We start from the raw sequence: 17,500 nt of genomic DNA, 5'->3' as shown, positions 1-17,500 counted from the left end.
TTTAATCCATCAGTAATAATGACTATAATATATCTGTAAAATATATTTGTGATTTGAGTTATTGTTGTTTAAACTTGGGTCTTCTCTGATCCAGCGGACATATGAGTAAAGTCATAACTGCCGTAACAATCCTGTCATTAAGAGCTATATTGTCTAAAGCATCCTTCTTTATCTAAGACGATAGAATATGATTTTATTGACATTCGGCTATTGCTTTTAGTATTGTTTGAAGTGGGATTGCCAGACCAAATAAGCTGACATATATAGACAAATGCAAACAAACAAAACATCTGCAAACATATACCATACACACATCACAGATTACAATGAACTTTTGGGAGAAACGGGTGGATCCTGATCAATTATCAAATAATAAAGAAACCAGTTGGTTCAGTCTTAATCCTAAGCTACGGACAAAAAGGAAAAGATTCTAATGGATCTAATTTAACAGCAATATGAAATACATATAAATGAATCCGTATATGGAGTTGCATATATGCATATATACTTACTTGTACATATTCACTCACACACACACACACACACACGACAACAACAACAACTATCTATTTATAGTTGTATCGTCTAAAACGATTTATTATGAGTGTGTGCGTGTGTAAATATATATATATATATATATATATATATATATATATATACACACTGGATGTCCCGAAATTAACGCAACCGAAGTGTGTCAGGCTTTAATAACTATCAATAAATGTGATAAGGTATTATGAAAATTATACATCATTATAAAAGCTTAGTGTGTCTTCTTTTTGTTTCAGGCTAAATAAATTCAGATTTATGAATTAGGTAATGCCGGCTATAGACCGAAATACAATCATAACCTTCCACAAAGGAGGCGAAAGTAATACAACTATAGGAAAAAAGCTTAAAAAATTTAACGAACAACCGTCTGGAAATTTGTCAAGAAATTTCAAGTGACTGGTTCCACCACTTATTGACCTGGACGTGGCCGAGAAAGAAGTGTGCGGACCCCTCAGTTTATCAAAAGTACCAGAGAAAAGATGTGGTGAAATCCTCGTCGTTCAGTCAGAAAAACTAAGCCAAACATTGATATATCGAGTGATGAAGGAGGATCTCAGGACCCATCTCTACAAGTTGATCCGCCGTCATGAGCTCCCGCAAGTTTATAAGGCCATGAGACTGGATGGAGAGAAGTCGTTTGATCCTGTGTCAGATTGCCGAAAGCATGCTACCCAACTTGGTATTCACTGATGAAAAGAAATTTAACAGCAAACAGACAGTAAACCACCAGAATGACCGACTTTGAGATGTATCTGGCTCTGTCGAGGGTAGACTCGCAAATTGAAGTCAAAATCCACAGTCATTTATGGTTTGGGCGGCTGTGACAGCCACTGCCAGGTCCCTTCTCGTTTTCCAGCCAGTGATACATTAGCGACATTTTGGAAACTGAACTGCTTCCATGGGCAAATTAGCATTTTCAAGGCGCGCCTTCGAGCCTCCAACAGGACTTGGTACCATTCCACAGCTCCAAACAGACACAACACTGGATTCAGAAAAACATTCTGTCATTCATAGGAAGGATGTATGGCCCTCAAGAAGCCCCGATCTCAACTCGTTGATTTTTTCTGTTTGGTCCATTTTGAAGACAAGAGTCTCGAACACTCCTGATGCTTCGCTCGACGCTCTGAAGGCAAAACTGCGCCAGGAATGGGCTTCGATTCTGCAAGAACAGCTGCGAGCCGCGTGTGAAGAATTCGCACCTAGACTTAAGGCTGTGATTCGAAATAGAGATGGTCATATCGAATAAATGTGGCAGTGTCATAATAATGCTTCCTTTACCATTGCATTGCAACGCTTGAACCCGAAATATAACAATATTTTACTTTGGCAAAAAAAACTTGGTTGCCTTAATTTGGGGACACCGTGTGTGTGTGTGTGTGTGTGTGTGTGTGTGTGTGTGTGTGTGTGTGTGTGTGTGTGAATATTTGTATGTGTGCATGTATGTATGTATGTGTGTATATATATATATATATATATATATATATATATATATATATATATATATATATATATATATGTATATATGTAGATAGAATCACATATGTATGTGTCTATATACATATATATTACATATTTATGTATGTGCGTGCATATATAATTTAAATTAGATCACTCTAGTTTCAATATTGACTACAATCTTTTAATTCTCTTGCTTACACTTGCATGTTTATATCTGTTTGTGAATGTGTGCGCGGTCGCGGGTGCTTGTGCGTGTGTGCGTGCGTGTGTGTGTGTGTGTGTGTGTGTGTGTGTACACGCGCATTAACCATAGCTTTTGTAGTCTAAATGGAAAGTAAATACAGTAAAGACGTTGAGAAGAGATGGCATGTAATGATATCCGTTTCAGAAAATCAGAGGTCACTGTAATATCCGTTGAGGAGCATATGAGAAAAAAGAACACGATTGTGATTTAATGGTTGTAGCGTGTTAACGACCGAGTCATTGTCAACCAACTGAAGAAGTTATTTTGGAAGCAGCCTACATAATGGGTGTCAAAAACGTTTGGCTTTGCAGGCTGGATCGAAGCATAAATTAGATTACGCAGACAAGACAGGGTCAATTATTTCGAAAAATCTTATTAATAATGAAGAGTAAAATAATAAATAGAGGGATCAATATACATTATAACAACATTATAAACAATAAAATAAAAAGAAAATATGAAGTGTTAACGAGGTTCGTGTGTAATAATGTGTGAGGAAAACTCGTCTATATGGCATATGTAAAGTCCTATTTTGATGGTAGCATGTGGTTTGAAGGATGTCTGAGCTGATATCGCTACGAGATTAAGCGACTGTGTAGAGTATTCTCTTTTATCCGTCAAAAGGGAGGTGTATACGTTTAAATATGATGCAACAGAAACTCCCTAAACTACAAATCCTTAAATAACTATAACTTTTTCCAGAGTTAGGAGCTTAATGAAGGCAATCACATAATATCAATGCATGGTGTAATATATACAGCAAAACCACCAAAAACCAAGAAATCCAAAATTCCCTAAACGAGTTTAACTCTAAACGAAAGAATTTCAATGAAGAACACCCTAGAACAACAAGATACAAAAGGTTGGCTGTCAAACAACATGCACACATAAAAAATAAAACATCAAGCATATACATCCCATCTTCAGCTGCCTAATGGATATCATCACGGTTTCATCATCTGAGCAGTATCATTTAATTCAGCAATGTCGAAGCATATAAAATATAAAAGCTGCCTTGGAATTAACAGACAAGAAACAGGGGCCAAAAGATTAGCGCAATATTTATCAATTATGTCTACACCTGATTATTCTTGCAAAGCACAAATACAAACATCAAATCTCAAACATTAATCGACCCATAATTATAATTATGAAGCATAGCAATTAAATAAAATACAGAAAACAGAGAAATATCATCAAAAATTGACATTGTTCATCCCAAGAACTTAAAAATCATAAAACATTAAAACGAACTTATGAACTGAACGTGTTGAACAAAAGTTATTGAACATAGTCAAAAACAAACGTTACTATACGTTCAAAGGTACTAAATGTGTGTGAATGTATATGAGCATCTGTGCGCGTTTGTGAGCGTATATGCATGTATCTTTTTTTATGCATTAGTGGAAGCAATGCACGACCTGGAGCTTGTTACAGGACATCTGAGTTTCATCGGTTGCTGCACTACAACTGGAATGCACATCTGAATATTTGTGACAAGAGGAGCTCTGTTTAAGGAGCCTAATGGGAAGATGGTAAACTTAAAGTGGGCGACGGATGAAGTGTATGATGCAGCAACAGGTACGAGCTTCTGCGTAGTTTCCGGTTACTGAATTTTGTTGACAAAGCGGTTGTCAGAGGGCATTTGTGAAGCCACATGGCCTTATATGTGTGTGTGTGTGTGTGAGAGAGAGAGAGAGAGAGAGAGAGAGAGAGAGAGAGAGAGAGAGAGAGAGAGAGAGAGCTGTATGCATGTATACAGCAGGACACCCAATGTTGCCCGGTAACAGATTCGCGGTTCAAAAATGTGAGATGAGTTTGTGTGGGGAGAGGGACGGAGAACGAAACATCATGTGTTGTATGGATTGTGTTTCTATTAGTAGGATTTTATGTGCATAAGACCGCGTGTAAGAGATAGTACGTTCATGTGCATCTCTGTCAAAGAGAGAGAGAGAAATGTTATGAGTGACTGAAAGTATGTTTCTATACGTGAGAATAAGCTAATCAGTTGTTTGTTTGTATTTTGTGTGTGTGTGTGTGTGTGTGTGCGCGCGCGTGTGTGATATGTTGCATGCGCAGCTATCAGCAGAACAGTGCAACATTAAAAGAACAAGGGAGATAATATTCAAAAGCAATGAACTGAAAAATATACAGTAGTTAGAATTACCAGTTAACGAGTATTTCTGAATTTAAACAGATTTAGATTAATATATTATAGGAACTTGTATAAGAACGGGAATATGTATATATATATATATATACATATATTAAAAATGGGGAAGGCCGGTTTATGGAATTACCTTAGGTTTCCCGTCTATAAAGGGTTTAGTTTTATGGCGTATTGTCAGATCCCAAAAACCTATTGGCCCATGACCTCTTAAAAATATGGAGGGGGAAATGCCTCCATATTTTTAAGAGATCATGGCTCAACAACAGGCTTTGGGGATCTGACGATGCGCCATAAACAAGCCTTCCCCATTTTTAATATATACCACTCTACATATATATACCACTCTTCTTCTTTCGGACTTATGTCTTTTACAAACCATACGTGTGTGTGTATGTTCACATTGCGGCATCAACTGATGTCGAAATGAGAGGGTCAATCTACATTCCACCTCTAGGTATTTTTTTCTCCGATCCAAATTTTTAATTTTTAATTCACGGTTTTCTTTATGATGAAATCGAATCATTCATCAATAACAAATGCGTCTGAAACAGCTATAGTGAATCTTTAACCCATTTGTGTTCATATTTTATATAAACACCCTACCTGGAACATTCCCTTTATTGAATCTGAAACTTATATTGGATCATGAAACTGTATGCTGGTGTGTATGAGTATATAATTTCATATACATGTATATTCATACATATGTGTATATTTGTGTGTGCATGCATATGTATGTGTAAGTATATGAATATGTCTGTATATGCATAGTGTGAACCCTTTCATTCGTGTCATGAGTCCCGAATACAGCCTGCAGTCAATTAAACCAAGAACATTCTCTAAAATATTATTCAAATTTACCTTATATTATACATCATACCGTATTTCAGAGTCCCTTCAGCACCCCAACCTACTTAATCGTTCGTAAACCTAAGCCGTCTCCTTTTCTAACAAACGGCCTAGCTTTTCAATACCTTTAGCAGTGTCCACCCCGTTGCAAGCATTTGGGTCAAGTCTCTGGTCTGCGAGTAGCTTTCACCTCCCAGCCTTAGAGGGCTTGAAAAATGTGATACAATCCTTCCTCATTTAAATAAGCATTAATTTATTTATTTATTTATTTATTTATTTATTAAAATAAAGAAACTGGCCATAAATTAAAGACTGGAAAATAACTCAATACCGTTTTGAAATAATGTAAAACTAGTGTTTGTATTCCATGAACGTTAGCTGATATGATTGTCCTTGAAACCAAATGTCGATCAAGTGGAAGATATCCTTTTCAGTAGTTAACGTACTATTGATTTATTTTCCACTTACGATTGCTCAAATAAGACACTTACCTTACCTCAATGTTGACAGAAGCCGGATTTAAAGATAAGCACTCCTTTATTTTTTCATTTTTATTCTTCGTAAAATTCTTTCTGTAGTTGATTGACACCTGATACCGCAACTATCTTCATTGCATTTGTACAGAAATGAACAGCCCGTTTTGTCCCATCTGGCAGTAACTATAGTGTGTCCCAGAGAGGAATAAACTTTTTATTACCTGGAATGTATCACGGGCAAATCTAAAAACTCAGTTTGCAATGACTCAAAGGTGTTAAAAATAATCTTTTCTACTCTAGACACAAGGCCCGAAATTTTTGGGAAGTGGGTAGAGCTAGTCGATTAGATCGACCCCAGTATGCAACTGGTACTTAATATATCGACCCCCGAAAGAATGAAAGACAAAGTCGACCTCGGCGGAATTTGAACTCTGAACGTAAAGAGAGACGAAATACCTATTTCTTTATTGCCCACAAGGGGCTAAACATAGAGGGGACAAACAAGGACAAACAAAGCGATTAAGTCGATTACAACGACCCCAGTGCGTAACTGGTACTTAATTTATCGACCCCGAAAGGATGAAAGGCAAAGTCGACCTTGGCGGAATTTGAACTCAGAACGTAACGGCAGACGAAATACCGCTAAGCATTTCGCCCGGCGTGCTAACGTTTTTGCCAGCTCACCGCCTTCAACACAATATTTCTAATGCAATTCTCATACCGCTTAACACGAACTATGTATATATTTATCGCTATCTCTCTCCCTTTCTCACACTTTTTCTCGATATATATGCGTACATATGTATCTACATACATACAGGCATAGATATAATGTATATATATATATATATATATATATATATATATATATATATATATATATATACTACGTATGTGGCAAATTCTGTCTGTGGGTGTGCTTGTGGAGTTGTTAGCTAACTCCTCCTACATCGTTTTATCGATTTTGATGAAACTTGACACGTGAATAGAACTCATGTCTAGAAACCTTATGGCGTACTCAGATTATTGAAAAAGTCGATAATAGGGCCCCTGGAAGGGATCCTTATATATATCCAAGGGAAATAACCCTTCATTTTTCTTAAATTATTTGGCAAAAATGAAATTGAGCATGCTTATTTCTTAGTATTTGAACTGTTAAAGTTATTTTCGCAATTTATCCAGTACAACCCTTAAACAAGTAAATAGTATTTTCTTAAACAATAGATGCACTTATTTCGGTTAGTGACTTATTCACGAATATACCAACACTAGCGCCCCTGAGGGTAATATTCTCTGGGAACACACAAAAGCCCTTTTCAGTATCACCACCACAAAAATTACACAACCCAGCAACAGGATCATACTAGGCCATACGACATGCTGAATATATCAGCCAAATCTTGTTCAAATCAAACGCCAGCCATTTCAGAATGAATATTGTGGATAATTTTTGCTGGGCAAACTATGCCTAAAAATAGATGGGATGGTCAAAGTCTGTGATGTAGCTAATAGAAAAACAAAGGGAGTGACCGCTTACTCCGAACACATTTTTCAAAATTAGCGCTTTTTATAAAATATATAATCATTGAGTTAAAAACTGTTTGACATGTTTCATTTTTATATGCTTGCTCCCACTAAATTTAGAACCTGACTACACCCCTGCTCACAGTATAATCGTTTTTGATCATAGGTATGCTGAATTGGACCGACCTCAGGTTAAACAACAATAACCACGTCACCAACACGTACACCATCAACACCACATCTACAGCTACAATCACATCACCTTCACACTACCATAACATTGTTAACTTTTCTTTCTTTCTTTCTTTCTCTTTTCGCTAAAACCCTCCTTCGTGGTATTGGTCCTCACAAAAGCCTTCCCTTCCATTGTAGCCATCGGATAGTTTCAAGTTTCGTTTTGACGGGGAGTGGCGGGGCAAACCCAGATACTGTGCATGATGGGAAAACGGTAAGTGCATGGTTTTTTCTTGTCATCTCTCTCTCTCTCTCTTTCTATTTCTCTCCTTCTCTCACTCTCCTTCTCTCCCTCTCCTTCTCTCCCTCTCCTTCTCTCCCTCTCCTTCTCTCCCACTCCTTCTCTCCCTCTCCTTCTCTCCCTCTCCTCCTCTCTTTCCACCCTCTCCCCTCTCTCTCCCCATCTCTCTTCCCCTTCTCTCCCCCTCTTTCTCTATCTCTATCTCAACATACACGCACACACACACACACACACATGCACACAGAAGCACATACACACACACACAAACACATCCACACGTATGTATTTATATATAATTGTATATAATATAGACTATTGGGAAAATAGTTAGTGCATGTGTTTTCTACCTCCACCCCACCCCATCCACCTTTCTCTCTGACCTTCTTTCTCTCTTTCTTTTATTCACTTTCACCAATCCCTTCCGTTCTACCTTTTGCAACTTCTTTTCCCAGAAAACAGTTTAATTCTCTTTTCATTTCTTGTTTCTCTTCATCATTTGTACCTTTTGTTCATGGACAGTCGCATTGTCTTGTTCTGCTTTATTCCGCAAATCTTCGGGTCGAAAGTCTTTACTATACTTTTGCTTCCTGTTATCTTTTGCACACTTTGCTTCGTCGAGTCGTAACGCTATTTACATTTCCTGTGTTATCCTGCTTGTGTCAAAAGAGCTGTCGCACATCTTGTGTTCTTCTATGTGTAGTCTTAGCATTTTCTCTTTAATGTTTATCCCTGATAGCTTCAAGCCATAGCTGTCGAACAATACTAACTATTGTAATCCCGTCAAAATGTGTCCGAAACTGCGATAAACGTTTAGATGACGGCTGATGAGGGCTTTTGTTCTGTTTATCTTATTTGTCCTATTCCGTATTGTCCATTTATTTATGCTCATTTATTCTCCCATCCTTCTTTTCAGTCTCAGCGCTTGTAAGATATATTGTTTTTTTCCTTCTGCCTCCGCTCGTCTTTTAAAAAATTACATTTTTAAGGGTGAATCTGCTCAGTAAATTTTACTGTTCATATTTGCTTTCATACATTTGTACTTCACCCAGTTCAGAGAATATGCGTGCGTGCGTGTATGCGTGCGTGCGTGCGTGCGTGCGTGCGTACGTGCGTGCTCAGTGCGTGTGTGTACGTGCAAACATGCTTATGATCCAAAGTGTTACAGCCATGATCGTTCTGTCAATTTCTATATCAAAGAGTGTATTCCATATTTTACGAGAATAGAGTGTGATTTGTGGAAGATTATCCTGCTGTTTCTATCATATCGAGCGATCGCTTAGGGGGTGCCTTGTTTGGTCATTTATATTCGGAGTTTTAAAATGAGTGTTAAATAGAACAACTGACGGAACTGCACATTTTAGTTGCATTTCTTTACATTCTCATTTCCAATATCATCTGAGCTAACAATACACACACACACACACACACCGATATATACATACATACATACATACATACATACATACATACATACATACATAGGGTCATCCCATAAATGATGCAGTTTTTTCAATTGCATGAACTAGAAGTTGGAGGGGGCGGGATAAACTACCTGCATCAACTTGCTATAAAAGCAGGTAGTAATTTTACCCTGTACTTATTCATAGTGCAAGTTTTGAAGAGTGCAGTTCAATTTTAACAGTTATTTTTTTCAAAGCTTTAACAGAAGTGACAAAGGAGCATATTCAGCATATTTTATTTCATGAGTTCAATAAAGGCAACAACGCAACGGAAAGTGCAAGGAATATTAATGCAGTATATTGGGATTGGACAATAAGCGTAAGCCAGTGTCAAAAGTGGTTCCAGAAATTCCGAGCCTAGAAGACAAGCCTCGTCCTGGAAGATCTGGAGAGCTCGACGAGGACGTCCTGCAAACCCTAGTGGAACAAAATCCCATCGTAACTGTTGAGGAAGTAGCAGAGAAGCTTGGATTTGATCATTCAACCTTTCATCGACAACTGCAGGTCATCGGAAAAATCAGCAAATTGGGTCAATGGGTTCCTCACAAACTTTCCCAGTCTAATTGCGCGCAGAGAGTGAATGTGTGTTCTTCTTTGCTGACACGTCTCACGAATTAACCTCTTTAAGACCGAATAGTGACTGGTGACGAGAAATGGGTTCTCTATAAAATTGTCAAGCGCCGAAGACAGTGGGTAGGGAAAGAAGAAACACCGGCACCCCAGGCTAAAGAAGGTCTTCATCCACATAATGTGTTGCTATCTGTTTAGTGGGATATGAAAGATTTAGTCCACTTTGAATTTTAAAACCGAAAGCAAATGATAACAAAGGAGATCTACTGCGAGCAGCTGGAGTGGCTTAAGTCAGCGCCAGAAGGAAAACGACCATCTTTGGTTTCATGACGAAAGATTTTCTTCCATCAGGATAATGCTCGGCAACATACAGCGAGGATGACATTCCAAAGGCTGGAGCAGTTTGAATGGGAAACGATGCCTCACCCACCATCTTCGCCGGATATTGCCCATCTGGTTATTATTCATTCCACAGTCCTCAAAATCATTTGGACGGAAAAAATTGGAATTTTGTAGACGAGGTCAGAACAGTACAGGAGTAGTATTTTTCGTCACGGACAAGTGAATTTTCGAAGAGGGGCCTTGCAAGTCTACCAGATAGATGGAAATGCATTGTGAAAAAATAAGGAGAGTATATTTTAGATTAAGAAAGAACTTTGTTTATCTTAATTTTGAAAAATAAAAGAAGTATAAAAAACCGCATTTCTTATGGGATGACCCAATATATACGATTGTAATATTTCGGGCTGTTTATATTATTATTAGAGATGAAAGATATTTTGATATTTATATTAAAATGTATATAAAAACAACGTTTCAATCAGCTTGATCACCGGTCCTCATCAAGTCTCGTGTTTTTGGATGTGTACATAGCAATGGAATGAACTGAAACCTTCATTTCTAAGCAAAGCGCAGTGATACTTTTATCCACTAGGACACTGACGCGTGTAAAATTAATGCTTCTTTTGTCATGCAATATCAAAAGTCTGTCTCATGCATTTGATGTCTTAAGTGTTCAACTTACTGATTCAGTTTTCCGTAAATTCCTATAAATGAATATTTCTTTCTGTTACGTGCAAGAAAAGCAGTATTACATTTAAATAGTTTTCTTAATGTAAAGACATTGTTGAATGGCAAATTTACTGCCGTATTCAAGAGATATCATCCCTTATGAACGAGCTGTGTTTAGAAACACAATATATATCGGAGAGAGACGAAAATCTTTCCAGCAGAAGTTAGTGTGAATACCAGATTTCAACTTCAATGGTCCTTACCAGTAGCTTTTTTTAATTTAATCCTACTTTTATTGCATGTAACGTTTTTTGTTGTTTTTTTTTAGACATGGGCTATTCGCAATACCAATGAATGTTTATCATTGTTTTTCTATATATCGGAGGCGACAAATGTTGTATAAGCATACAGCTGGTTGTCAGTACACACATTAGCAAAGCCCAACAAGGCCGAAATGTATCTTGCGTTCGCGCTAGCCGCTGCTAGAATGATTTTCGTCTCCCTCTGATATAATGTTTTTAAACACAGCTCGCTCGTCTCTAAGAGACGATATCTTTGGACGTATACCGCAGTAAATTTGCCTTTCAATAGTGTATTTACATTAACGATGATACACAGATGACTATTTCTTTGAGTTTGTAAGTTTGTACAGGGATTGTCTATTATTACAAAATTTTTCGAGTCATTATCATGTTTTAGAATCGATTGAGTCGAATACTTCCCTCCCTTTCAATTGTGTATTCCAGTAGAATAAAAATGATAGAGTAACCAATTCGCTAGAACGTGGTATGTGTATTTACACCCCTTTCTCTTCTGAATTCAAAACCTGCCGAAGTGAACACTACACTAACTATACGTGTAGCAAACTCATAAGAGGCGGAGAGAGAACGTAAGTTCGTTTGCCTGAACATGAGAAATTATTGATTTCTCATTGGCTAAAAATTACTACCCATATACGAATTCTGAACTTCATTGAAGAAGTTTTTCACGAGGTACGTTTCTAGGAAGTAGTTATAAAAACCCTGATTTTCGGTAAACTCTCCAGTGATCGTTGGGTTGATACTAAAATCCACGACACTCACCCTCTTGAGTATCTGTTAATATTTATGCCATGTTCAATACTCAAATCCGACAATATTAAATTGTTGTGAGCTCTTATAGCTAGAATGAAAGATTAGTTAGTATAAAATTTAAGTCGTAATTCTCTACGACGAAATGACTTTATTTCTAAATGTTCTATAAATATCAAAAATGTATATAATAAATTAATGTAGAAATTTAATTCCTTTTGACTTCTCGTTTCTTTCAACTTGTTGAATACGTATCAAGAATCCAATGCAATATTCCTTGGATATGAGCAAATAGAAACAAAAGAACTCTCCATTCGTTCTTGTTTGTACTCTTGCATTATTTGCATTGTATCTTGAATCAGGTTCTTCGAACTCCTACTTTTTTTTTTCTACCTGAGTAGAGAAAAACAAACTCTCGTTTCTCATCTACATTATTTTATGTGAATCTTAAGAGAGGCTGGTTTAAAGAAATAAACCCAATTCGGCACGAAAAGCTGTAATCAACTGAAAGTGTGTTTTTAAACCATTGACAGCATTTACACTCGATAGAGCAATCAGCAAACAAAAATATAAATGAGTCGTGTTTGCAGCAAAGGAATAAACTAATAATCTTGTCTTCTTAATAAGACTTTTGATTATGACGTATCACTTGTGTGGATACACTACGGTAATTTTATCACCAAAGAACTGCATTGAGAGCTGTATTTCCATTGTTTATCACATACTCCAAAGATCCATGAATATTACAATGCTCAATGTTTCCGTCGGAATCTTAGTTTTAGTATTTATTTATCCTATTATGACTACATTCACATTTAGGATGTTTTATAAAAATGTTAAAGGATTTTTCATATTTACAAGAATATATCAAATTGTAAAGTCAAAGTAGTGTACAGCTCCGAGTTTCAAATTCAGCAAACTTGGAACTGACTTATACTCTACCGTATCACTTATTTCATTTACATTTCAGTATAAACTGTAACTTTAAGTTCTTAGTTCAAATCTTATCGAGATCGATATCGCCTTCTTTCTTCCCGGGGTCGATAAAATACATATTTGTACAATATCACGACAGATCTAATGGCCTGTTCCCTCCTCGAAAAGTTGGGTGCCTGTGCTTAAGTTAGAAGCGATTAAAGTGTATATACATATTGTAGGTCAAGTGTAATTTGTAGTTATATTCCAGATTTATCACTGAGGACTATTTGTCAAAGTTGTGAGCGGTAGCAAGGGTCAAATGGATATGATAGCAATCTAACCGCGTGACACTTGTTATCAAACAACCTCTACCGTCTGCATATAGCAAAAGTCATATGGATGATTACATACAATGAAAGAGGCAAACACAATAGCTGTACTAAAAGCGCAAGATTTAGGTAAACATCATTTTACTATAATATGTTCGTTCACACATATTTACGAATATGTATGTGTGCATGTATATACGTGTGTGTGTGTGTGTGTGTGTGTGTGTGTGTACGTGTTTAAGGCAAATATATTCTTATTTATACAAACTTGCTGAATTTTTCTACTTCACTACTTCGTGTTTTCAACACTACATATATGTAACACACACACAGACACGCACACACGCATACGCGCGCGCACGCACGCACGCACACACACACACACACACTCACATACATACATACAAAGTTATAATAATGTTTTAAAATAGCGCCGTCTACCCATAATACTTGCTTTTCCCGCGCGTTGGTGTGCGTGCGTGCGTGCGTGCGTGTGTGCGAGTGTGTGTGTGTGTGTGTGTGTGTGTGTGTGTGTGTGTGTGTGTGTGTGTGTGTGTGTGTGTGTGTGTGTGTGTGTGTGTCTGTGTTTGTCTCACCCACCATCGCTTCACAACCGATGCTGGTGTGTTTACGTCCCCGTAACTTATCGGTTCGGAGAAAAGAACCGATAGAATAAGTACTAGGCTTACAAAGAATAAATCCTGGGGTCTATTTATTCGACCAAAGGCAGCGCTCCAGCATGGCCGCAGTCAAATTACTGAAACAAATAAAAGAGTATAAAAGAGTAAATAAAGGAAGGAAAAAGGGAAAGAAAATTCACATCGACTATGTTCTTCTCAACAGGTGTGACGTACCAGTTAAGACAATCTTTTGCACTTACTGCATGGGTGGTAAGTCAGGGATCATTCTTAAATAAGTTTCAGTTCCTTTTTAGATCATTCCAAGTGCTCCTACAATCATTGGTATTGTAATCGTCTCGAGATGCAACATCCTTTCGATTTCGATAAGCAAATCTTTATATTTTCTGAGCGGTCACAAAGTATGATCATGTCAATCAATAAACAAACTTTATCTGGTATATTTGCTTTAATGGTCTAATCTGTGCATAATGGGATGTCCCAAAGAATCGTTACATTTTCTCCCTCAGTTACAGCCTCGGGGTGATGCTTGTACCATTTGTCAGCAGTTTTGATTTTATAATGCAGACACATTATTATTATTATTATTATTATTGAGTGGTGCATGCCATCAAAGTAACACTGAAGTAAAATATACGAAGCTCGTGACTACCGTCTGATAAGGGTACATCAGGTATATGCATCACAACCATGTGCGCGACATAGTGATCTCATATCAAGATAAATAGTGCATGACCTTGCAGGTGGGGCCCGGTTAGAATTTTCTTCAGGTCGAGTAGCCCATCCCACTCAAAAGATCCCTGAATAAAGTTTGTTTAAGGATGTTGAACGAAACAACCATGTTTCTAGAGGTGAATTATTCAAACCCCAAAGAACTTCTGCTCGTGATCAGAGATGCACATATCGTCAGCCACTAAGGGACATGCTCAACTGATTAAGGTCAAACAACTGACAAGTAAATCTGTGGTATTGAGCAGAATATTTGCTGCAGCTCATCTTTTATACCAAGACAAAATAATGTACATGATAACACTTCCAATCAGTTAAGATCAGAAGCCATGAGAGCCTATTATTGTTATTATTATTACCACCACCACCACCATCATCATCATCATTATTACTCTCAATAATATTAATACACCAACCTTTTGTTTTTGTACGTACCTGTTGTGTGCGTCACACTTCCAGGAAGTGGCAAAGCGAAAGAGAGGAGGACAGAGAGGAAGTGAAAGAGTGAGAGAGAAAGAGAAAGAGTGAAAGAGACAGTGGGTAGAGACAGCGTTCGTTTTGCGTTTTTAAATGTTTCAGAGAGGACGTAAGAGAGAAAGAGAGTGAGAGATAGAGAAAAAGTGAGAGAGAAAGAGAGAGAGTGAAAGAGACAATGAGTGGGGACGGCATTCGTTTTGTGTTTTTAAATGTTTATCACATCACAAGAGAAGTAGATACATGGATACATATACACATTGTTAAATCAAAAGCGGGAGAGAAGCGGGACACAAAGGAAGTGAAAGAGACAGAGAGAAAGTGAGTGAGACCGTAGATACATAAATCCAAAGAAAAGTTCATACATAGATACAAACACACAGCAAATATTGGATGTCAATTTCACTTTTCATTATCACACGAGGATAAAATTAACTCACAAATAGCTGTGTACTCCACAGACATGCCTAACATTAACGTAGTTCTCAGGCAAATTCAACCTCACATAGAATATGACAAGGCTGGCCCCTTTGAATTACAGCTACAACTCGTGACATATATATATATATGAATGTATTTGTATGTGTGTGTGTAGTTTAGGTTAGTTAAAACATGTTTGCAATAATAAGTGTCGCGTGGTGGAAATAAACGCAATTACCAAACTTTCGTTCCTAAATCCATTTATTTCGTTCTTTTGCATTTCAATTTGTACATTAAGGGTCTTTGAATATGTACGATGTATTTTAAGGTTAAATAGTAATTCCGTTTACGTTTGTGTAACAGATATTTTGCTTGGATTGTATAGTTATTGGTGTTACATTACTTTCTATATTCTGTAACTGTCACAATATACTTTTCTAGGCCTGATTTTTTTTGTGGGAAAGAGGCTAGTTAATTAGATCTACCACAGTACACAACTGATACTTAATTTATCGACCCCGAAAGGACGAAAGGCAAAGTCGATCTCGGCAGAACTTGAACTCAGAACGTAAAGACAGACAGTCATAATATACAGACATTTCTCAAGGCACCAGCACACTGTTAACAGGTGCTCACATTTTTTATGTTTTCCGTGAATTTTTCACGGGTCCAGATAGTTATTATTATTGTTGTTGTTTTTGTTATATGCTTATAGTTTCCATTACGGGAAAATTAGTGTGGAGGTAAGGGGTAGGTTGGTGAAAATATGAGAAGTGTTGAGGTCGGAATCAAGGAGTCGGAATGTACTCAGGATTCAGCGCAAATAATTAGTATTGTAGGTGAGACGGAAAGAAAGCTTGAGGTGTAATCGACTACACGGACGTCGGTGAGAGCTGTATGGTATAGGGTGGTGGATTCTCCGCGTCGAAGGAAATGATGAATCACCTACTGAGACTGTTCTTCAAAATAATGGTCACAGCTACAGGGGCGGCAGATGTGGTGGAATTGAGAGATTGTGGACGGGGTGTTCGATGTGAGTCAGTGGGAGGACGTAGGACGAGATAGAAGCGATCAGAATGAATTGTAAACATGGATGAAACGAACTGACGATAGCAAAATAGAAAGGGAATGAGAATACATATAGAGATCTCTCAATATATTGACATGCTTATGGTTGTCGATCGAATGCTATGATAACGATCTTCTTCATTTGTGGAAGATGGCGGTACATACCAAGCTTTGGTGGGCAGCTACAGTCAAAGATGGGACAAGTAAATCTTTAGTGAGAGACAATATAATTTTGTGTTCATGCTACATTGCTTTGCTTCACATAATAGAGGCGAGTTCGTTTCTCCGAAATATCTTCAGTTATCCTCTTAAAGTGAAACTAACAGAATGAATGAATGGTTGGTAGCTATATTTGCTCTCTTAAATGGCTGATGTCACTTCTCTTCAAAGTGATCCTCAGCTGGTCTCTGAAATATTTCTTTGGCCTTCTAGCCAGGGTCAACATATACACACACACACATGAATATATATACATATGTATATGAATATACATGTATCAAATCAAATGCGCCTATATATGTATCAAATCAAATGCGCCTATATATGTATCAAATCAAATGCGCCCTTTTAAAGCCAGGCTCATGGGCCCGGTTTCCCGATTTCAATGGCGTACGTGTTCCCCAGCTGGACGAGAAGCCAGTCCATCGCAGCGTTACTCATTTTTGCCAGCTGAGCGGACTGGAAATGAAGTGTTTTGCTCAAGAACACAACGCGTCGCCCGGTCCAGGAATCGAAACCACAATCTTACGATCATGATTCTGACACACTAACCACTAGGCCCCCCCCCCACATATATATATATATATATATATATATATATATATATATATATATATATATATATATATATATGTATGTGCATATGTACGTATATATGTACATTGAGAAATTTAAGTTTCCCACAAAAACAAGGAAAACCTGCTTTGAGAATGATGAATAAAAGGAGAAATATTTATATTTTTATCAAAATATACAACCGGTTTTAATTGTTTAAGACTATGCACTCATATAGTAAGGGAAAATAAATTGAATTCAATTAAGCTTTCATGATAGCAATATTAAAAG

General features: G+C 37.3%; 1 long non-coding RNA gene across 4 annotated transcripts in view; it reads left to right on the top strand.

Moving 5' to 3' along the window:
• LOC106868873 (uncharacterized) overlaps positions 1–17,500 on the top strand; it is a 27,644-nt gene that overhangs the window by 8,833 nt on the left and 1,311 nt on the right. Inside the window, exon 4 of one of the 4 annotated variants that reach the window (XR_016243063.1) lies at positions 7,646–7,721. The exons of 1 other annotated variant lie outside the window; for it this stretch is intronic. This is a non-coding gene — a long non-coding RNA (uncharacterized LOC106868873). Of the gene's footprint in view, positions 1–7,627; positions 7,722–13,045; positions 13,236–17,500 lie in introns of those variants that run through there. 2 more of the 4 variants (XR_016243064.1, XR_016243065.1) reach the window with 2 other exon arrangements.

This window comes from Octopus bimaculoides, chromosome 9 (genome assembly GCF_046866305.1).
Source record: "Octopus bimaculoides isolate indiv1 chromosome 9, ASM4686630v1, whole genome shotgun sequence".
NCBI classification, from domain to species: Eukaryota; Metazoa; Mollusca; class Cephalopoda; order Octopoda; family Octopodidae; genus Octopus; species Octopus bimaculoides.
This window is presented reverse-complemented; position numbering and strand designations above follow the sequence as displayed.